The 24,197-nt window shown below is 36.9% G+C and overlaps 1 non-coding gene across 1 annotated transcript; it reads right to left on the bottom strand.

Annotated features, from left to right (window-relative positions):
- Positions 1 to 22,697: 22,697 nt before the first annotated feature.
- On the bottom strand, positions 22,698 to 22,822 carry LOC119470400. Its single transcript, XR_005199291.1, has one exon. It is a non-coding gene; the product is annotated as a small nucleolar RNA SNORA9 (small nucleolar RNA).
- Positions 22,823 to 24,197: the final 1,375 nt, after the last annotated feature.

Genomic DNA, 24,197 nt, shown 5'->3' with positions numbered 1-24,197 from the left:
ATTGATAATTTGGAGCTTCCAAATCCCAAAATTTCTTCAAGAAAAAGACAGCATTTTCTCAGAAAGCGTTCTTATATGTATCAAAACTTCTTTGGGGTTAAAACCAGGCATATTAAATGCCTACTTAAGAAGGAAAGTTTTGATTTTTAGGATGAAATATTGATTTTTCATATTTTATAGATTTATTCAATTTAATCACCAAATTCATGATGCATACTACTCAGATAACACGAGATTATAATGTGATTCTAAATATGTGAATTTATTGATAAATTAATGTTAAACGTTAAGGCAAATTTAAGATATACCAATGAGAAGACATTGGAAAGAATTTTAAATTTCAAAAAAGCACAAATTCTATACTTTGTTTTGCTACAGGGTTGTCTGTGATCCTGGCAAGTCGCAAACTTCATTTGTCTTAGTGTTCCCATCTGTAAAATTGTGGTCATTATACTTGACACTTCCTTTCTTAAAAAGCAATGTTATGAGGATGAATAAGGTAATGCATTGTGGTAAAATGCTTTGAGCTCCTTAGAAGAAGGGTGTTACATAAATACAGAGTATTATCTCACATGAAAAATAGCTGCAGTACTTTAAATATGCCTACTAAAAGGCACAATCAACTCCTCATCTCTATTTTTCTCTTGATGTGGAAAATTTTTTACATTAAAAGAAATGATCTTCATCTATTGATTGGCAAATACATCATCGACTCTCTCTATTATTGTGTCACTAATATTCTTTTAAAACTTAAATAGTAATCAAACACACTATCAATCTTTCCTGTTCTTTACATGGGAAACTTTGGAGTCATCTTCAGCTCCTTTCTCTCATTTGACCCCTAAATATTTACAGTTCTTGCTTGATAATGCTTATGAGCTCTAATTTTTTTTTTTGTCTCTTCATATTGCTATGCACCACGTGGTGAGTTATGGTAGCCAATAGATCATACTTACAAGCCAGACTGCTTGGGTTGAAATCCCAGTTCTTTCATTTACTGTACAAACCTTGGCATGTGATTCAATGATGTCGTGCCTCAGTTTCCTCATCGGTAAAACAGGTACAATAATGCTGCCTATCCAAATAGGTCGTAGAGAGAAATAAGTAAGGTGGTACATGTAAAACTATTTATAACTGTGTTTGGCATATAATACACTATCAGTATACATTAGCTATTATCATTATATAGACAACTGTAATAATTGTGTTTTCATTTATTGTTCATCAGACTTACTGAGGCACTAACATACCTTTACAACACAATGCAACTTTCTTTTAAAAAGTTACATTATTCCCTTTTCAGTTTTGAATTGAATCCTCACCAAGCACCAAAATGATCATCTTCCATCTCCTAATTATGTGCTTGAAATGAAACCTCTAACATTCCTGAATAACCACTTGCATCTATACAAATTGTCTAACTTCATTGTCAATAATGCACAGGTGGGCATGCCGCTTCAATCAGGTAAATATCCCTGTCATTCTTCACAAGTGTATCATCAACTTCCACTTTTATTCTCCATTTCTCCTCACAGATATATGCTCATCCTTTCTCTCCTTCAGATTTCTGTTCCTCTCTGGAGCTCTTCCCAAGGATTCCCTCTCTTCTGATTTGTCTAATCATTTCAAGAATAATAACACATCAGCACATTGTGTAACTGAATTTGATTATGTAGTTGGTGTGTTTATATTTTTATGTGCAGTATAACTTTATATTGCTTTTTGTATCAGGATAAGGCAATATCCATATCAAAGAAAGGAGCCAGGAGACCATTTCTCCCTTGCCCTGGGTACTGTAAATTAGGCTGAAATGGGTATTGTACGTACAGAGTTCTATCCGACAAGCTCCTGAAATTATCCTTTGTTGGTTTAGCAGTTCCATAGCATACGGCTCCTCTGACTTCCTGTTTAGTCTCTTAGGTCCCGAAATTTTAAATGAACTGCTTACTACTGCAAGTTTCAAGCTGAGTGCACATCATATGTAAATATATTGTTTTAGGGAGCCTTAGAGAAAAGTTCTAAGCAAACAGTAATAACTACCCATAGATTCATAGAAGCTGAAGAATAGAAAAGTCCTAAAATGTCACCTGTTCTTCAAGACCGAGTCACAGTAACTTCTTTTTCTATGAGCTTAATAAGAGACAATTCCAGAGAATAAGCTGATATTTCTGTATCCCCATAAAATACTAATTTAAAATATTACTTATTTCTAGTTTAGAGCTATTGCATCATGTAATTCTAGTAAAGCTTGGAGTCAGTTTCTGATCTGTGGATGGAATATCTAATGCTGAATTGGAACTTAATGCTATTTTTACAATCTACTCTTTTTGGTCTCAACGTTTCTCCCAACACTTCCGTAAAGTCTATTCTGCTTTTTAACTGTGTGTGTGTGTGTGTGTGTGTGTTTATGACAGGGTGATACGGATGGGAGGCTCACATCTTTGTAAAAACTGTGCAGAAAAGAAACAGTATACAATTGACCCTTGAACAAAACAGAGGTTAGGGATGCCAACTCCTGCCTCTGTTGCTGCCACAGTCAAAAATCCGAATATAAATTTTAACCCTCCCCAAACTTACATGCTATTAACCAACTGTTGACTGGAAATCTTACCAAACACAGTTGATTAACACATATTTTGGATATTGTATCTATTACATATTGCATTCTTACAATAAAGTAAGCTGAAGGAAAGAAAACATTAAGGAAATCATAAGGAAAATATATTTACTGTGTATTAACTGGAAGTAGATCATCATAAAGGTCTTCGTCCTTGCTGTCTTCATATTGAGTAGGCTGAACAGGAGGAGGAAGAAGAGTGGTTGGTATCTTACTGTCTTAGGGGTGGCAGAGGCAAAAGAAAATCTGCCTATAATTGGACCAGTGTAATTCAAACCCTTGTTATTCAAGGGTCATCTGTAGATAGAGGCAGATTTCTGAGAGGCAGAATTGAGCATAAGAGTGAAAATTTACTTCCTTAGAATATACAGTAATCTTTAAGAGGCTCTCAGACTTTTATAGGGCCAGGCTTTGGAATTTGAGCCAACCTTACTGAGATCTCAGATATAAGGTACCCCTACCTTATATCTTGGTTAGACATGAAACATTATTAATTAATAAGGATAGTTTTCATTGAATACATTTGAAAGTTGGTCCTATTATTTAGAGCCACAGACCATCTTCATTAGAATCACATGGAATTTTGTTAAATTACTAGGCCTCTCTCCAGCTCCACCAAAAGAATCTCTGGGGTTGGATGCAGAGATGCTTATGCACATTAAAGTTTAAAAACCACTGCCTTTGAAGCATATCTCCTATTTGTGTATATTTCCCCTTTAGACTATAGGTATCTTGAGAGCCATAATATTTTATATTTTTGCAAAATTTATGGGATTTCTATTTAATTTGTAGGTCTCTTGGCAACAATCCCATCACAAATGCTCAATAAATATTGTTAAAATAGAATGGAATTACCTCAAATGTATTTGCCATTTTATATACTTCCAGAAAATCCCACAAGATATCAGAAGGAATATAACTGTGTAAAAATGTCTGCTCTCATTGTATTCTTGAAAATTGCTGAGAGAATAGACTTTAAGTGTTCTCACCCCACAAATGTTAAGTATGGGAGGTACTACAGATGTTACTTAGCTCAATTTAGCCATTTCACAATCTATACATATTTAAAAACAGTATTTATCATGTTGTACATGACAAATATATTGAATTTTAATTTGTCAATTAAAAATAAATGAATAAGAAATAAACATGCTCTCGAGATCATTTATTTATTTCTTTACTTATTCACTTATTTTTGTTTTGAAGTTCTGAACACCTCTCTTTGTGTTTTGAGGTTCCTGAACACTAACACGTTAGGTGACACTTGAGTTAGGACCTGAATTGACAGTCATTACAGTTAAGATGAATATAGTATCCACCCATATCTCCATGTTTTAACCAGTTGTATAAGCTTTTTAGATGTGTGGAATGACCTTGGCCCCAGCCATGTTGGTTAACTTTCCAGTAGGGTGAGACTTCACAGATCTGTCACGTTCAGCAGTTCTTACAGTTGCCACTGGCTCCCTGGACTCCAGACCTGTGTGTCCAACTGCCTTCTCAGTCTATTTGATGACTACCAGACACCTCAATTTCAATCTTCCTGTGTGTTCAAAGTCCTCAGAGTCAATCTGAACTCCTCTTTCTCTTTTGATCTATATCTTCTCTCTTACCAAATATTTTACTGCTATCTGCAAAGTATGTGTACAGAGTCTAACCACTTTTTAAAAAATGGACTTTAGCTTTTAAAGCAGTTTTAGGTTTATAGAAAAACTGAATGGAAGGTAGAGGGATTGTTCATATCCTCCCAGCTCCCACAACTGCATAGCTCCCCCATTATCAACATCCACTACAGAGTGGTACATTTGTTACAATTGATGAACGTGCATGATACATCATTATCATCCAAAGTCCATCGTTCACTTTAGGGCTCACTCTTAGTTCAACTACTTTTGAATTCTTTCCCTTCATCCCTGGTCCAAGTCAAGATCATCTTTTTCTCAGATCATTGCAGTTGCCTCCTAACTTGTCTCTCTACTTCTACTTTTGCCTCCTTTGATCTATCCTCAACATAGTGGCCACGGTAAAAAAATATTTACCAGATAATGTCATTACTTGGCTTCACTAACTCTCCAGTGCTGTCCATTTCACCCAGAGTAAAAGCCACAGTCCTTATAACAAAAACCGGTTTTATTTCAGCAATATAACCAATTTTGTTTTAGCAACATATTATAATTGTATTAGAAGAAAGCAAATGCTGAATTTAGATAACTAATATTTATTGGCCTTTAAATTAGCTTTTACTCCATGCATTAAAAAACAATTATTTGGTATATACAAGCTTTCATTTCACCCTATCCATTAATATTTATCAAGTATAATATTTATATGTTATTAATCAAACACATGCTCAGTACTAGTTCAAGCACTATAAGTATCCAAGATACTGTAGAACACATTGTTTATTGAAGACCTATGGTTTGAAACCTGGGTAGAGTTGGGAAAGCCAACCATTGTGATTGCAGAAAGATCTTTCTTTCTTTTGGTGTATTTAGTACAAGATAGAGCAATTTGTTTTTGAGACGGAGTCTTGCTCTGTTGCCCAGGCTGAAGAGTAGTAGCACGATCTTGGCTCACTGCAACCTCTGCCTCCTGGGTTCAAGTGATTCTCCTGTCTCAGCCTCCCAAGTAGCTGCGATTTCAGGTGCATGGCACCATGCTGGGCTAATTTTTGTGTATTTAATAGAGACAGGGTTTCGCCGCATTGGCCAGGCTGGTCTGGAACTCCTGACCTCAGATGATCCACCCAACTTGGCCTCCCAAAGTGCTGGGATTACAGGCGTGAGCCACCGTGCCCAACCAATGTTCTCTTTAGAATGGAATGTTTTATTACACTTTTAATGTTGCTTCATATATTTCTTTTTTCCATAATTAGTGTCTTTCTAACTTGTTACAGTTATAAAGAGATCATATGTAGAAAATATTAGAGAAAAAGTTGAGATTTGAACTTTGTCTTCAAAATTTCTATGTTACATTTTGTTTTTACCCACCTTTCACTCACACAAAAGAAATGGAAAGAAAACCCACCGATTTCAACACAATGGGCATTTAAAACTAATGACTAACAGCAAGTTTTATCTAAAAAGAAACCTCCTCTGACAGTAGGGTCAATGTCAAAGTGATAAAACCAAACTTTATGTCTTATAAACTTCATAGCTTACTTAGAAATGGCTACTAATGAGAAATCTGGCATACTTACAACTTAAATATACAATATTTAAAAATATTAAATGACTAATGGCCAAAACACTGGCTTAAACAAATCTTCCCAAACATTGCTTTATTTAAGGAGGACAAAATTTCCCAAACTGCACAATACACAAAACAAACAAACCCAGAGCTGTGGGAAATACAACTTTAACATATGTTTTTAAATACAAAAATATTTCTGGGGTTTGATAGCTTATAGAAAATGTTTCACTACAGTATCCTTTTCAAGGAATTGAAGTACTGCAAGTGGCCAGTAAACCACTACTGCATTAGTGCTATAGCTGTGAAGCAATATTTTTTAGAGTGTTATTTTCTTTTCAAGGAAAAAAATTGGAGAGTAGTACTTAAAGTATAATCTTATCAATTTTACATAAAATATTGATAAGAAATAAAAACTTATCATCCCTGGTGTGAATTCAGTAGATTGCAAAAAATACAAATATATATATTAAGGAAAGTTAACATAAGCCTTTTATGGGAACTAAAATCAATTACATGTCAGCTTTGTACTATAATAAATGTATTTAGTCAGCATAGAATTTTTCCAGCAGTGTTTCCTGCAGATTGAAATTGACTAACCAGATGTTAAATATTAAATAGAACTAATCAAAGCATGGTTCAAGAGACTTTAAAAGCAATGATCAAAGGGAGCTATTTATTACCTGATTCATGTTACTGTTGAAATATTGGCTCTGTGATATTATATTTAAACTTAGTTTTTTAAAAAAATTGCATTTTCTAGCTTTATATGAACAATAATTAATGTTAATAAATTAACTCATAAACTATGTAACTGGATCATTGTACATAATAATGGTTGGAAACTTGACCAAGAAATGTAAAGCTCAATTCATAGACATAAAACCTTAGTGGAATATTAGTACATATATAACTTTTAGTAATAATATAACTACCGAAAAACAGTAGGGCTTATTTACGCCACATCTGTATACATACACGTAAACAAAATAAAAACAAAAAAAAATGCTACAAGTTTTTCTTTTTCTTTTTTTTTGAAATGGAGTTTCACTCTTGTTGCCCAGGCTGGATTGCAGTGGTGCGATCTTGGCTCACCACAACCTCCACCTCCTGGTTTCACGCGATTCTCCTGCCTCAGCCTCCTGAGTAGCTGGGACTACAGGTGCACGCCACCATGCCCAGCTTAGAATTTTTTCTGAGGGATATTGGAGCAATCATTTGCTCAGGCCTTTTTTATTCCAGAAAATTAATTATTATTTTAAAAATGGGCAAAAATTGTTTGGGGGAAAGATTTCTAAGACAAGGAATTCCATAATCTCTTATAAGCTCATTCCATTGTTTTTCCATAGTGACAATTTAATTTTTGCTTATTCAATGAGTATCTGTCATAAAATCTTGTTTGGACCCGTTTTCTCTTGAAATATATTTGCAATAGTTGGAAAAGCAGAGTTGATAGACTTTTCAGTACCTAATGTTATAATTTTACTATCATCAATATTTTATATAAATAATTTATATAGCTTAAGAAAACATCTTTCAAAGTTTTAGGGTTCCAATAAACAATGAAATTGACAACCATTCATATGCCAATAAATGTTTTCACCAATATACATAGATTTTTTTTTTTGTATTTCATTTGGATGATAAAATAGGGAAATGAGTTCAGACTGTAAAATTGTATTTCAAATGTTCTATCTTATTCTTAAATTCTCCTGCTTATACTAAATTGTTTTTTGAACTGATTTTCATTCAATTTCTGCTTGTTTTTAATTACCTGCATTCTAGTAATCAATTTTAATCAGCCATTATAATAAATTTTTAAAGAAAAACATTATTTTGATATATGTGATTATTTTTTATAGAAATGAATATTTACTATATGCCATGCTAGCTTCTGTGCCTTGAGTATGTTAAGTTCCGTTATAGTTTTAAAAGCAAATCAAGAAAAACGTATTAACTAGAGAGAGTGTTGTATATTTATACACTCTGAACATACATGTCTATCTTTGAATTTCATTCATTCACTGTCCTAAAATGGACCTACCCTCTTTAAAAGTTCTCCTCCCAGTTAATGTAGAAATCATTGCTAAAATAAGGCACTATACAACTTTTAGACTTTAGCATTTGTAAGCTTACCTTACAGGATATTGACACACAGTGGTTAAACAGGAGTAGTCCCCAAACAAGGACAGCAGGAGCCAATGAGAGGGTGTAGGGTGGGGAAAAACATTTTATATTTGAAAAGTTTATGCTACCTGTATTTCTCCCCATTGTGGGTATCCAGGCTTTTTTTTTTTCTTTTTTTTTTTTTCCTCTTTGCCATTTGGACTTCAGTTAGGCATCCTGCTAAAAGGATATTAGAACTGCTTTCTTTGCTTCAGCATTGCATGAAGATGAAGCACGCAGAAGGCATGAATGGGCACCTCAGGTCCCAGATGGACTAGAGAAAGTAGAGGTGATAGTAGAAAAAATTCGGCAAAGCCTGTGTGAGAAATGTGTTTGTTTGAAACCTGAACATTGAGAAAGGAAACAAAGGCTAAGTAATAAGTGTTCTGCACTATGACAATATGACCTTGCAGATGACACTAGCCGAGCACGACCATGGACACAAAGACCAATAACAGCAATAAAACAACACCAGGTGACAAATCCAGACCAGACCTATAAGAGCTGTATTTTATTATCTGTTTTGGATTAAGAGATTTTACCAGGTCTCTAGTGAGGAGGAATAAGTATAATCAAAACCTCACTTTACATCATTTACAGTTTTGTTGTATATAATTAAGCTTTAGTTAATTGTATGATAGTATGCATCTAATTCTCATTTTTAAATGTTTTTATTATTCTTAGTAAATCCTTTTGTTGTGCTCATGAAATTAAGTTTCAAACTGAAAAAAAATCATTCAAACTCTGCATAAGATTTATTTTCAAATTTTTTACTTTTATTTCATGAAGACCGCAAGATAATTTTGTTGTTGTTGAGCATGAGATGACGCGTGAGAGGTCTCTAATTGTTCGAGTTTAGATTCTCTTGCCTGGAGCAGGAAAAACTGGGTAAACAGCACTGCTTACAGAATGTTGGTTTAGAAAACCTCCTTTCTCACTGGGTAGAGTACAAATTACATAAGGAATCCAGATTTTTTGAGTGGCAGTTTTCTATATAGTAAGCTTTGTGTGCTTAACAGATTAACTGCTTTTCGTGTTATTCTTTTCCCCAGGATTCAGGAAAGAAAATGACATAATAGATTTTTTTTCCCCTAGGATCACAGTAAACCTCCTTAGTCAAACCCAGTTGCTCCTTGGGAGGTAAAGAGCGAACTAACCTATGTTTCTACAAGTTACAAAATCATTTACATTTATTAGCCTTGCACAGTGAGTCCCCAACGCCTCAGAGCTATGATTCTCCATCACTGCATTCTAAGCTTGACTGATTGGTTTAAAAGCTTGTGAGAGATTTATAATGATTCACTGTGTAAGCCAATGATTTTATATTTAAGTCAAGAGACTGCTTATAAATGACAGAAAACTTTAGACTCTTTTTGGACTCAGCAGGTGACCAACTGTTGTTTCCATAGGTTTAGATAAAAATAGCATTTCCTTTATGCTGTTTGAACCCCAAATTTGTAAAGCACACACACATTATAATGTATACAGCATATAATATTACCTCTTCACTTACAGTGCTATCTTTGGATTATTTGACCATATTAATATCTGTGTGTATTTGCCACAGAAACTTAAAAAGCTCTGTTTGTTACTTTTGAACTTTTTCTTATTTACTCTCATAAACTTTGCTTCCTCAAATTCCAGATTTGTTAAATAGCATATATTGCTATATGTTAAGTTTGGAAAAAAATACTATGCTTAGGCTACTGTGATGTTTCGCAACACATTGTAGCAGTATCTTTCACAGCTTAAAGTTTATATAAATAAATTACCACTGTTTAAATGGTATAAATGAAAGAAATAAGATTATTAGAGTACATAGTGAAAAATGTTAACCTTTATATGATATTTGCCTTGTTTGATTGATGAAGAAAATTTGAGATTTGTGGGGAACACTAAATGTTTTAATCAGGAATTTGTTAAGGGTCATGAAGTTCTTGAAGGAAAGGCAGCAGAAATGTCTATGCTACCAACCTTGGAAGAGTTTTTACCAACCAGTCTGTTTATTTCCTCCAGCAATACTGAGGGCACCAACTGGATTGGGACAACTTTCCAGAAAGGGGAAATTTCTTTATCTTTTTTTTTTTGAGGTAGAGTTTCAATCTTGTCATCCAGGCTGTAGTGCAATGGCATGATCTTAACTCATTGCAACCTTGGCCTCCTGGGTTCACATGATTCTCCTGCCTCAGCCTCCCCAGAAACTGAGATTACAGGCATGCACCACCAAGCCCGGATACATTTTTGTATTTTCAGTAGAGACAGGGTCTCACCTTGTTGGCCGGGCTGGTCTTGAACTCCTGACTTCTAGTGATCCACCCTCCTTGGTCTCCCAAAGTGGTGGGATTACAGATGTGAGCCACTTGCAATTTCTAATGTATTTGTTAGAAGAAAATTAAGTCACACCATTCTTTTAATCGGCCTTATTAACCACAATTCAAAGCACTCTGCTCTCTGTCTAATCTCACACTAAGAAGTCCCTACAACTTCTCTCCTGTTCCACTGCTCATTTCAGTCTTATCATCCATCTCCTCTGCCTGTTATACAAGACGCTTTCCACTGCTGCCTGTTTCTCTAGGCTTCTTCCTTTTCAGATCAGGTCTACATTGGTTTCTCCACATTGCCTGGCACTACTCTGTCTTATTTTGAATATGTGCCCAGCATTATCTCAAGGATGGCATGACATTTAATAGCACACCCTTGGCTCAGATCCAGCTTATAACCTCTGTTCTTTCACCTGCTAGCTGTATTGTTTGAGGCAGATTATTTAACCTTTCTGAGCCTCAGTTTCCTGGTTTGTAAAAGGGAAAATAAATTTACCTAAAAAGATTGTGGTGAAGACTAAACAAGCTAATGTATGAAAAAGTGCTTAGTGCCAGAACCGGCATGTAATACGTGCTAAACGCATTATTGCTATTGTTATTAAGCTTACCCTGATAGTGATTACACTAATTTCTTGCCCTAATTGACTGGCCTCTCCCCTACACAGTTGCTTCCCTGGAATCTTTTTATAATAGGAACCACTCTTTCTTTCAAACTTCTATAATCTCTGTTTCTTGAAGTTCTTATACTCTACTTACTCTAGTTCATGTAGACCCATCTTGTGTCTATGAATATCAGGAAAGAATTTGTCACATGCCTTGCTAAAGTTCACAGTTTTGCTGACCTACTAGTATCTTATTCAAGAAAGAAATGGTGTAAGTCTTATATATTCTTGGTTAACTCAAATCGTGTTCTAGGAACTCTCAGACAGCCCTTTAGTCACTTGCTGTAGCTTCTTGCCTAGATTCGTTGTCAGGCTTCGTGTTGCAGTGTTTGCAGAATTTACCTCTCTTTTTGAAAATTGTACCCCATTTTGCACCTGCATCTCTGATCCTTGAATATTCTCTTTTCCATTCTCTCTGATTATTCAGAGGTCACACTGTCTTTTGTTTTAAACTTCTCTGTTTTAAACTTTGATTTTAGATTCAGGGAATACATGTTCAGATTTGTTGCATGGATATATTGCATAATCGTGAGATTTGGGATCCAGTGTGCCTATACCCAGAGAATGAACATTGTACCCGCAGTAATTTTTCAACCCTCACCCTCCCTCTTCCCTCCTCCCTTTTGGAGTTCCCACAGTGTATTATTTCCATCTTTATGTTCATATGTAGCTATTGTCTAACTCCTACTTATAAATGAGAACATGTAGTATATAATTTTCTGTTTTTGAGTTATTTCTCTTAGGATAATGGCCTCCAGTTCCATCCATGTTCCTGCAAAGGACATGATTTCACTCTTTTAATGGATGCACAGTATTCCAGGGTGTATATGCACCACATTTTCTTTATCCAGTCAGTCACTGATGGACATTTAGGTTGATTCCATAACTTTACTATTGCAAATAGTGCTGAAATAAACATATGAGCTCAGGTGTCTTTTTGATATAATGATTTCTTTTCCTTTGGGTGGATACCCACTAGTAGGATTGCTAAGTTGAATGGTAGTTTTATTTTCATTTCTTTGAGAAATTGCCATGCTGTTTTCTATAGAGGTTTTACTAATTTACATTCCCACCAACAGTGGATAAGCAATTCCTTTTCTCCACATCCATACCGATATGTATTGGTTTTTGATTTTTTTAGTAACAGCCACTCTGGTATAAGATGATATCTTCATGTGGTTTTAATTTGCATTTCTCTGATGATTAGTGACGTGAAGCACTTTTTCATATGCTTGTTGACAATTAGCATGTCTTCTTTTGAGAGATATCTGTTCGCAAAGCTTCCTCTCATGGCTGGGAAATCCCATTTGCAAGTTCTATCACTACCCTTGAGTACACTTTGTTTATATCAGGAAACTGAACTTGGTAGAACAGTGAGGTGCTCGCTTCAATTGCTTTCCTCATCTGAGCCTTGGCTCTCCTCTTCCCATTGTCAATTGGGGGAGCTTATTACTACCACCTACTTATTACTACCACCTACTTATTACTCACTTCCTCTCCTGCTCTGCCAAATTTTTGTGGGTCATGTCTCTTATTGGAGGAGGTTGTAAACCTTTGGAATTTAGTTTACCTTATTGCCCTGTGACTCTCTTATGGACCTATGGAAAGTTATGACTTTTGTATGTTAGTGAAGGTTTTCTCTTTGTTAGGGTGAATGACACACTCTGGGGCTTTCTGTATTCTAAGTGGAAGAGGTACCGTCCCCCCTCTTCCCCACCCCATCATTTCTTTTATTTATTTATTTATTTATTTATTTATTTTTGAGATGGAGTTTCGCTCTTGTTCCGCAGGCTGGAGTGCAATGGCGCGATCTCAGCTTACCGCAACCTCCACCTCCTGGGTTCAGGCAATTCTCCTGCCTCAGTGTCCTGAGTAGCTGGGATTACAGGCAGGCGCCACCATGCCCAGCTAATATTTTGTATTTTTAGTAGAGACGGGGTTTCACCATGTTGACCAGGATGGTCTCGATCTCTTGACCTCGTGATCCACCCGCCTCGGCCTCCCAAAGTGCTGGGATTACAGGCGTGAGCCACTGCACCCGGCCATATTTATTTATTTTTTGAGACAGAGTTTCACTCTTGTTGCCCAGGAGAGAGTGCAATGGTGTTATCTAGGCTCACTGCAACCTCTGCCTCCTGGGTTCAAGCAATTCTCCTGCCTCAGCCTCCCGAGTAGCTGGGATTATAGGCATGTACCACCATGCCTGACTAATTTTGTAATTTTTTTTAGTAGAGACAGGGTTTCTCCATGTTGGTCAGGCTGGTCTCGAACTCCTGACCTCAGGTGATCCGCCTGCCTTGGCCTTACAAAGTGCTGGGATTACAGGTGTGAACCACTGCGTGCGACCTCATCTCATCATTTCTTAATCCCTTGGGATCTGCCTTTTGGCATAACCAATTTAGAAAGAGTGCCTTATGGGTCTGTTATTGGTGCATTGGGCAGTTTAGCTACAGTGACAAACCACTGAAAAATATCAGTCACGTAAAATAATGAGTATCTATTTTTTACACATGTAATGTATTGTCAGTTGTGGGTGGCATGCTACTTCTATGGCTCTCTCTCCTTAGCTCTGTTGGGCTTTCTATTTGTCTTCTCATTCAGAACTTAGGTAATAGCCCCAATTTGGGATGTGGCAGACAGAAAGGATAAGGAAACTCATGGAAATCTTATGATGCCTCTTAAAGTACCTACTCATTTGTAACACATGCCCATCCACTAACGTTTTATTGTCCACTCACATCCAAGGCAGGATGTGTATTTCTGTTGCAAGAGGTATGGGCAGTCACATGTCAAGGCATAAGAAATATAATCCTCTTTCAGGTAAGGGGGAGCAGGGGTAAATAATGATGAACCAGAATACAATCTACCCAACTGGTGAAAGCCAATTTTCTTATACTTGCCCTGTCTACAATATTTGAATTCTTTTAATTGCATAATTTTATTGATCAGAAAAATTTTGTCTTCAGAAAGTGGTTTTAAATGCTAAGAAGATATATCATTTTCTTTAAGAAAAAGCCCAGAGGAGGCTAGAGTCTAGGCAGAGCATGTTAGAGCTGTGACTTTGCTTTCCCGTAAACCCTCATTTTCTCCTTCCCACTTGAGTTGGCTTTTTGCTTGTACCTGCTGCACTCATGATTGCAAGGTGGCTTCTAGTGATAGTTGTTGCTACTTGTAGGTTTGGGCTTATCTAGAAAACCTCTCCCTATTTAGAAATATAAATTGTTCCCTTCAATATGATTGGGTCAATATACAAAATGTATGTTAGTTTCCAGGGGAATTCATTAGTCTACGTGGCCTCGATTAATCATCTGGGATGGAAGGGAGGTTGAAGAGTTAACCATAACATTCCTGTTTATTACAGGTATCAGGAATCCAAATCTTATTCTCTTTCATCTTCCTATGGTTATATATTTATGTTTGTGTGTGCATGCATATGTACATATGCATATGTAGACTCACATTATTTATAGTTTATAGTCATCTCTTCTTTAAACTCATTTTCTAGGTGATCCCATCCACTGAGAAAACTATCAACCCTCTGGAGTAGTTTTCACCTCCTTGCTCTAGATTTCAATCACTGGCTTATGGTTCTATGTGAATTTCCTGCTGGAACCTTTCCTTTCAATCTAGCTTCGCCTCTTGACTGTCTTCCTCATCACCAGTCTTGAAATCTGAATGATCTTTTTCCTTTTTCTATGTTTTGGTATATTCAGTCTGTTTTTTATGTTCATCCTTTTCTTTTGTTTAGCAGTTGCTGTGGAGTACCGACAGTGGCTAGAAAGACACTGTGGCTCTCAGAGATAAGCACAGATGAAATGTAAGAGGACACTCCCTTGATAGTTCTAGAAACACTTGGCTGTGAACTGGAGGCTTAGTGTCCAGCGGATGCAGACAAGAGTCAGTGATATTTGTATTATTACTGATAAAGTAACACCTTTTCATCCACAGGCTAGGGAAATCTGGGGAATCCATGGTTACGTAGTTGTATTCTGTTCTGGTAAAAGGGAATATTCATTGTGAAACATGGCACACACCCCCTGTCTCTGACCTTTGCTTAAGACATTCCATCAGCCAGAAATGGCCTCCCCCATCTCTACCTACTTTCATGAGTTAGTGTACATATCTGTCTTTTCATAAAGTTTCTCTAAGGCAATATAATAGAGTTTGTCTCAGCATGGATTTGGGCTTGATTTCTGGTTCTTTGTGATCTTAACCTCTCAAAACTTGTTTCTCCATTTGAAAAAGGGAATAACAGTATTTGTATTAATGTATTTTGCTGTAATAGAAATATTACCACAAACTTCATGACTTAAAGCAACAAATGTCCATTAGGTCACAGCTTCTGTGGGTCAGGAGTCCCAACATGGCTTTGCTAAGTTTTATACTTCAGGAGCTCTTCTGAAAGCCACAATCAAGGGGCCAGCTAGGGCCGTGGTCTCTTTTAAGGCTTGATGGGAGAGGATTTGTCTCCAAGTTCACATGATTGTTGGCAGAATTCAATTCCTTCTGCCTTGTTGAACGGCGGGCATGAGTTTCTTGCTTGCTCAAGGCTAAAGGCTACCCTTAGCTACTTTACCATGTGGCCTCTTGGTTCTTCAAAGCCAGCAAGGTGGAAAGTCTCTCCTAGCAAGACCGACATCACAACCTTCCATGTCATGATTAGGAAAATGACATTCTACTTCTGCCATATTCTAATGACTAGAAAAAATTCTCAGATACTGCCTGCACTCAAGCAGAGGAGAATCACATCAGAATATGAGTTTCAGAAGGTGGGGATAATTGAGCAGCCGTATTAGAAACTATTGGCTACAATTGCCAAACCCCCACAGTTTGAAAATTATGTATATGAAGACTTCAGCAAGATGCCTGATGCTTGGAATGTATTCCATGAAGGGCAATATTATTATTCCTCCTCTCCAAATGCGAGGGCAATCCTAGGAGCTGCTATTTTTTTTTTATCACTCTAATGGTGCTTAGAACTACCAACTTGAAGTACAGTTATTTGTGTATATGTTTAATTTTATTACAGAATTATAAGCCTTTGGAAAGCAGGGACATATTCTTTTATATCCTTGAAGCTCCCAATAGCTAGTATATGCCTTTCTCATAGAGATGACTCATTACTTTATCCCTGGGCTCCCATAATCACATTTCTGTACTCCGGCTCATGTCACGTTGTATTATAACTAGTTATACGTACCAACTTTTCTTACTAGACTGGTAGATCCTTAAGGGAAAAAAGACTGGGCCTTTTCTTTTTGTCCCTATTGCCTTTTCTTCTCTCCCTCAATTCCCTTTTACCAAGCATCAAATGCAGTTCTTGGCATATAGTAGATGCTCAAGAAATGACAGTTCCTTGAACAAACAAATAATAATTGTTTAGAAACAATTTACTGAATGAATAAACAAATTTTAAGAGGCAGCGTCTATCACTAAATTCTCAAGAAATAATGCGAAAAAGGAAAAAAGAACAAGTATAATTCTCTTAACATTTTTGCCTAAAGTAAAAGGTTTTCTAAAAATATCAATCATTTGATTTTTGGAAACAAGTGGGTTGTAGAGTACAAAAGAAATTATTGGCACACCCAAACAGGAGAGCTGAGATTATGGTTCTCTTCTGATCTGTGAAACTGCTGAATGCTCTTCAAAGAAAAATAGATGTTTTAGTAGATGTCTATTTATTATTGTGTTGAAGTTGATATTTTGAAAATTTGAGATATCTACCTCATAGGATTGTTGTAGGGATCAAAGGAGGTATGATGCAGGAAGTATTTAGCACAGTTAATTTAAATACTTTCACAGCCAGTAATTTTTAGATTCTTTAAACATTGCTGAATCATTTTGCCAGCCTCGGGTATAAGTAAAAAGTTGAATCTTCTAAATTTTTTTTTCAGGAAGCCTGATATCTGACATTTGTAACTGAGGAGAAATTTGAATTAATGGACTACTTCTTTCAGTTGAATTTTTTTGTTTGTTTTTGAGACAGAGTCTAACTCTGTTGCCAGGCTGGAGTGCAGTGGTGTGATCTCAGCTCACCGTAACCTCCGCCTCCCAGGTGTAACGATTCTCCTGCCTCAGCCTCCCAAGTAGCTGGGACTACAGGCACCTGCCACCACGCTCAGCTGAGTTTTGTATTTTTAGTAGAGACAGGGTTTCACCATGTTGGGCAGGATGGTCTCGATCTCTTGACCTCGTGATCCACCTACCTCAGCCTCCCAAAGTGCTGGGATTACTGTTGTGAGCAACTACACCCAGCCTGAATTTTTAAAATTATTTGTTATTACTATTTTATTGAGACAAACTGAAATTCTGTCACCCAGTCTAGAGTGCAGAGACACAATTGTGGCTCACTGCAGCCTTGACCTTCCAGGCTCAAGAAATCCTTCCAACTTAGCCTTTCAAGTAGCTGGGACTACAGGTGCATGCTACCACACCTGGCTAATTTTTGTATATTTTGTAGAGATGGGATTTTTACATGTTCCCCAGGTGGGTTTCAAACTCCTGGGTTCAAGTGATCTACCCACCTCAGCCTCCCAAACTGCTGGGATTACAGGTGTGAGCTACCATGCCCTGCTGAATTTTTAGTTTTTATTACGATTGTGGTCTGAAATCCTTAATAATTTGGGAGCTTTATTACCTTTTGAGGAGGCTTGATGTCTTAGTCTATTTTGGTTACTATAAGAAAATACCTTAGGCAGGGTAATTGGTAAGCAACAGACATTTATTGCTCACAGTTCTAGAGGCTGGGAAGTCCAAGATCAAGGTTCTGGCAGGTTTGGTGTCTGGTAAGGGTCTGCTCTCTGCTTTGTGGACAGTGCTTTGTTGCATCCTCACTAGCAGGAGGGGCAGACAGCTCCATAACATCTCTTTTATAAGGACACAAATACTGTTCATGAGGGCTTTGCTCTCATGACTTAATCACCTCCTAAAGCCCCCACTTCGAGTGTAAATTAGTTCAACCATTGTGGAAGACAGTGTGGCGATTCCTCAAGGACCTTGAAATAGAAATTCCATTTGACCCCGCAATCCCATTACTGGGTATATATCCAAAGGATTATAAACCATTCTACTATAAGGACACGTGCACACAAACATTCATTGCAGCACTGTTTACAATAGCAAAGACCTGGAACCAACCCAAATGCCCATCGACGATAGACTGGACAGGGAAAATGTAAACACCATCGAATACTATGCAGCCATAAAAAACAGATTTGTGTCCTTTGTAGGGACATGGATGAACCTGGAAACCATCATTCTCAGCAAACTGACACAAGAACAGAAAATCAAACACCGCATGTTCTCACTCATAGGTTGGTGCTGAACAATGAGAACTCATGGACACAGGGAGGGGAGCATCACACACTGGGGTCTGTTGGGGGGAAATAGGGGAGGGACAGCGGAGGATGGGGAGTTGGGGAGAGATAGCATGGGGGAGAAATGCCAGATATAGGTGATGGGGAGGAAGGCAGCAAATTACACTGCCATGTGTGTACCTATGCAACAGTCTTGCATGTTCTTCACATGTACCCCAAAACCTAAAATGCATTTAAAAAAAAGCCCCCACCTCTTGATAATACTATCACATTGGCAATTAAATTTCAACATATTTATTTTAGGGAGGACATATTCAGACCATACCAATTGGGCAGGGAGTTGGGAGTCTTACTGTTCTCCTGAAGTCTTGCCTTGTTGATCGCTATCTGTGTTACATGTAACCTCTGTCACCTCTAATGACTACCCTTGGGCTTGGGGTATAGTAGGTGCTCAATAAACGCTAACAATGAAAAAACAAAATTGTCCCCGGGATCAGGATTCTCCAATAGGCAGTAAACCCTTAAACGCAGAGACCACAAATATTAACTCTGTATCTCCAAGTCTAGACAAGGTGTTTAGCTGACATGCTCATTTTCTATTCACAAAGTTTATGAATTATAGTTTGCTGTGTTTGAGGGCAATATTTGTAGTATTGTTGATAGGTTCAACGGGTATACCAGTTTCTCAAATGAATATCCTGTGTGAACCCCAGTTCATTCTTATATGCCCTCCCCACAATCCCTGTAGTCTAACGTCTTGTCTCACAACTCTGCTGCTCTGTTCTTCCTCCATGTGGAGTGCTTGGCGTATGGTAGATACCCTGCACTCAAGCAGAGGAGAATCACACCAGAACATGAGTTTCAGAAGGTGGGGATAATTGAGCAGCCATATTGGAAACTATCTGCTACAGTTGTGAACCCCCCACAATTTGAAAATTACGTATATGAAGATTTCAGCAAGATGCCTGACGCTTGGAATGTATTCCATAAAGGGCAGTATATTATTCCCCTTTCCCAGATGTGAGGGCAATCCTAGGAACTTCTGTACCAGCTCTCTTGGTATTAAGCACATTTACAGTGTTGTGCAACCATGATTATCCATTTCCAGAAATGTTTTGTCATAGCAAACAGAAACTGTAGTCATCAAACAATCGTTACCATTCCACTCTCCCCACAACTGTCAACCTTTATTCTTTCGGTCTCTGTGAATTTGCCTGTTTCAGACACCTCACATAAGTAGAATTATACAATATTTGTCATTTTGTATCTTATTTTCTCCACTAAGCACAATGCCTGGAGAGTTCATTCATGTTGTAACATGTGTCAGAATTCCACCCCATTTTTGTGTATACATCACCTTTTATTTATCCATTTATCTGTCAGTGGTTATTTCTACCTTTTAGCTATTGTGAATAGTGCTGCTATGAACATTGGTGTACACATATCTTTCAAGTACCTGTTTTCAATTCTTTCGGGTTTTACCTTGCAGTGGAATCGCCGGATTATATGATAATATAATATAACCACCACACAACTGTTCTCCACAGCAGATGTACCATTTCATATTTCCACTGGCATTGCATGGGGTTCCAGTTACTCCACATCCTTGCCATTACCCTTGTTATTTTCCATGTGTTTTTATTTTATTTTATATATACAGATGTATGTATATATATTTCTAATCCCTATTCTAATAGGTATGCAGTGGCATCTCATTGTGGTTTTAATTTGGATTTCCCTATTGATTACTGATGAACATCTTTTCATGTGCATATTGGACATTTGTATATCTTCTTGGATGACCTGTTCTTAAAGCTACCAGTGCTGTCCTTCCAGGCAGATTCAGTGGTGGTCTCTTAGCTGTAAGTACTTCTGTACTTCCTTTCTCACTATCTATTTTAAAATATCTTAGAGCTCTAAAATTCTTGTCAAATGCCTTCAACTACCCGTCATATATCGGTCCTGGGATAGCTGGCTGTTACTTCGAGTTCAACATGTATGATGCTTAAATTGTCATCTTGGTCTCGTTACTGTCTCCTAATTTCTGTCACTGTCTCAGTTTTTGCCTTTAGTTTAGCTTTGTCTTTGTCTTTGTTTTCTCTATCTTCATTCTCTGTATTCAACTACTCACCAGTTCTGCTTTGGTCTTGATACACAGTTTTTAACTTTATCTCGAAAAGATGCAAACTGAGATTCTAATGAATAGAATGATATTCCATTTAATGATAAGGTCCTTTGCGAATAGATTGATTAAACTATTTATATCTAAATGAGAAATGCTATTGTGTTCTCTACTACAATGCCTTGCACACAAAGGGATTAAATAAGTATTTGTTGAATGATTTGATTTTACTTTGAATATTAAGTGTTAGCATACAAGGCTGTAGTAGTTTATTGTTTAATTTCATCCTAACGTAGCCTTAGGAGGAAAAAACAGTGTCAATTTCAGAAAACACACAAGAAGCTGCAATTAACTTTTTCTAACATGTGCCACATACAGGTGTCTTAAAAATTTAAATTAAAATTTGTGCTTTCTTTTCAAACATTGTATTTAAAGGGTTTAAAAAATTTAAAATGTGTCTAGTAGTGCTTACATTTGATATCAAATGTAAGTGACTAATAATTTCATGTTCTCTGAATTCTTGATTTGTTTCCTGTGTCAGAGATTGGAGACTATTAATAGGCGATTAGGGAGGATATCCTTGAAGTCTCCTTCACACCAAGCATCTCCCTTTTTTTTGGTTCACTTAACTTAATGTGGGAGTTGCTTGTGATATTTTCTGCATTTCACCTTCTGAGGTTATAGGCCCCATTCATATGCCATGTCTCCCTCTCAGATGAGTAAGTATGACTTTTATGAATTTTCTTCACTTGTAGAATTTAATTTACATGAATAATTAGGAAAGGACCAAGTGAAATTTCTCTCTCCCTAGGCAAACAATCTTGTTAATAAAATCAACTGCAAACTTTTATTTTACTTTTTTTTGTATCTTTAAATTTATTGCCTGCTACAAATAAGCAAAATAAAAAGAAATATGGGGTGCTATAGCATACTGCTATTTTGCATATTGATATCTGAATAATTACGTTAGGGCATATTGAGTTATAATATGAAATACTATTCCCTCAAGACATTATCTTAAAATATTTTACTTATTTAGCATACAGTTCAATATTTTAGAATTATGTAGAGAGTATAGTTGTTAACTGGCATGGAATGTGCTGGTGGAAACAAAAAATTAGAGGGACCTAATACAGAAAAGGAATTGTTCTTAGAATGTTACAGCATTTAAATACTGTTGCAATACAGCTGGTCAATTATAATAGCCAACATTATAAAAGAGAAGAAGGTTGTAATTCTGTATAGGTGGTTAATATGTGCATATTTTCCTTTAAAGTGTATTTTACATGGAGTTTGTTTGATATTCAGACCTGTAATCATGTATTTTACAGCTCCCTTTGCACACAGCCAGCAGTGGGTATTCTTTTACGATGCAAAGGCTGGAAATAGATACCAAAAGAATAGTGCCTGAAAATGAAGAACTATAGATTCTGGAGGAAAATGCTCATAATGTGACCCAACAGTCAGCTAGGAATTGGACACCACAAAACATGATGTGGAAGGCAGGTTGGTCTGGTATCATGTACTCTGGTGCCTACATCTTAGCTGCTATGACAAGCCTAGCTGAGATGTATGTTCTCTATCGGCCTAGACCAGAAGGAAAGCCCACCAATGACAGAAACACTGTGGCCAAGCTGGACATAAAAAGGCGTTAGTGTAGCTTTGAGTTTTGTGATTCCACTGACCGTGTGACTATGACCAAGTTATTTCAACTCTTTAACTCCCTATTTCCTTACCTGTAAAACTAACTCTGTGAATTAAATGAAATCATGTGGGAGAAGTACATGTTTTTTTTTCCTAATATTATTATTATTGTTGCTGTAATGAGACCAGATCTTTATATTCCTAGAAAAAAATTTGCTACTGGTATACTGTTCATTGCAACCATTAAAACCTGAAACTGAGGCTGAGATGGGAAGATTGCTTGAGAGCAGGAATTCAAGGCCAGCCTGGGCAACAAGCAAGACCCTGTCTCCATTAAAAAAAAAAATTAGGTGAGCATGGTGGTGCATGCCTGTAGTCCCAGCTGCTTGGGAGGCTGAGGTGGGAGGATTGCTTGAGCCTGGGAATTTGAGGTTACAGTGAGCCATGATGGTGCCACTGCACTCCAGTCTGGGCAACAGAGCCAGACCCTGTCTCAAAAAAAGAAAAGACTCAAGAAAACAAATCAAACCCAAACAAAAAAACAGCGTTGATTCCAGAAGAAAAGGGAAAATGAAAACAAGCCTTTATTTTATATGTGAAGTCATGAAGTGTGTTTGCTTTTATTTTCTTTTTTCTCTTTTTTTTTTTTCATTTTTTTCAAGCAATTGTCTGAAATTTCTATAACCTTGTTCTGGATGGAGCAGGACGAGCCCTCAAACTATTTCAACACTGTTCTGGCCAAGGAATGCCCAGGTCACCACAGACGCTAGCACGCTGGAGGCTTGCCAGCATTTGCTTTTAAAACTGTTTTTGATATGCCTTCTTTTAGAAAATTAAAGATCATGCATATTTGTTTATAAAAACAGTTTTCATCATAAGGCCATTTTCGTGACCACGAATGTATCGTATTCACCTCATTTATCATAAAATTGGTCAGTTTCTATGTATTAAAACACTGAAGTTGCTATTTCTCACTCTCTGCTGTTTGAAGGGGAACAGGATTATTACCCCAATTTTGCAGATGAAGAAACCTATATGCAGATTAAACAGTGTGACTGATGTTTTATCCAGAGTCAATGGCAAAGCAAAAATGGAGTTGAGCTTCTTTCTCTCCTTGGTCTCATAGGCTTTATCACATTTCATGTTGCTGCTATAAACAAGAAACTTAGGCTGTTTGTAAGCATGAGGAACTAAGTGATGGGTATTTAGCGTCGCTTGTGCTAAGTGACCAAAAACTGAATTGATTTCTACTACATTATCAAATTATTCTTACAAAATGGGTATATTGGACTTTCTCATCTATTACTGCTATTTCCAGTGCCTTCTCAATTGCAACAGCAAGATGGCAAAAGGAAATGTAAGTTGTCATGTATTAAAAATCAATTGAAATGACATTTCAACCTTCAGTTGCAGCAAATTCTTTGAGAGAAGGAAACAAAATCCTCATGATAGCAATGATAGCGATGTTTGTGGCTGCTTTTCTAATTAATTAAATGCATGATTTTTAGGTCCTGCCTAGTGTATATTTTTTTGCTATCTGGATGTCACCTTTCTCTGACCTTTCCTCTCTTTTCTGTGTCTCATTTCTTATGCACCTGCTTCATCTATGGCTTAGCTCCTTTGTCACAGAGGAAATGTGCTCTAAATTAATTTACACTTAGGTTACTTAAACATTTTCATATTAATTGAAGACCAAGTAATGCTAGACCCAAAGAAATAAATCCCTAACAGTTAATTTCAAGCACTATGCTACTTGAACGGGAAAAATAGTTTGCTGCTGGTGTGGTCTTTAGGTACACCTCAGATCATACTCACTTTCTTTCTCTTTAAGGCTGTCTCTGCTTTTACCTGTTTCCTGGGTAGATGTGTTTGACTGTGATTCTGCAGAGATGCTTATTTGGCACAGGTTCACCATCTAATGAGGAATGAGAACTTGTGGTTAACTACTGTTTTGGAAGAATAGCTAAAGCGCAAAGTCAGCAGAGTAGGGGACTAATGAAATAGGCCTGTGTGTAGACGGAGAAGGCTTGGCAGATAAATAAAATAGCTTAAAGGCTATGCTGTCAGAGAGTAATATGAAGGCAGACATGAAAATGGGTGGCAAGTTTAGAAGCTGTCCAGAGTCTGGTATGGTAGACATGTGTGGAGATAGATGGGAATGGC

This window comes from Cebus imitator, unplaced genomic scaffold, assembly GCF_001604975.1.
Source record: "Cebus imitator isolate Cc_AM_T3 unplaced genomic scaffold, Cebus_imitator-1.0 Scaffold29, whole genome shotgun sequence".
NCBI classification, from domain to species: domain Eukaryota; kingdom Metazoa; phylum Chordata; class Mammalia; order Primates; family Cebidae; genus Cebus; species Cebus imitator.
The sequence above is the reverse complement of the archived record's forward strand: the minus strand, read 5'-3'. Positions and strand labels throughout refer to the sequence as shown.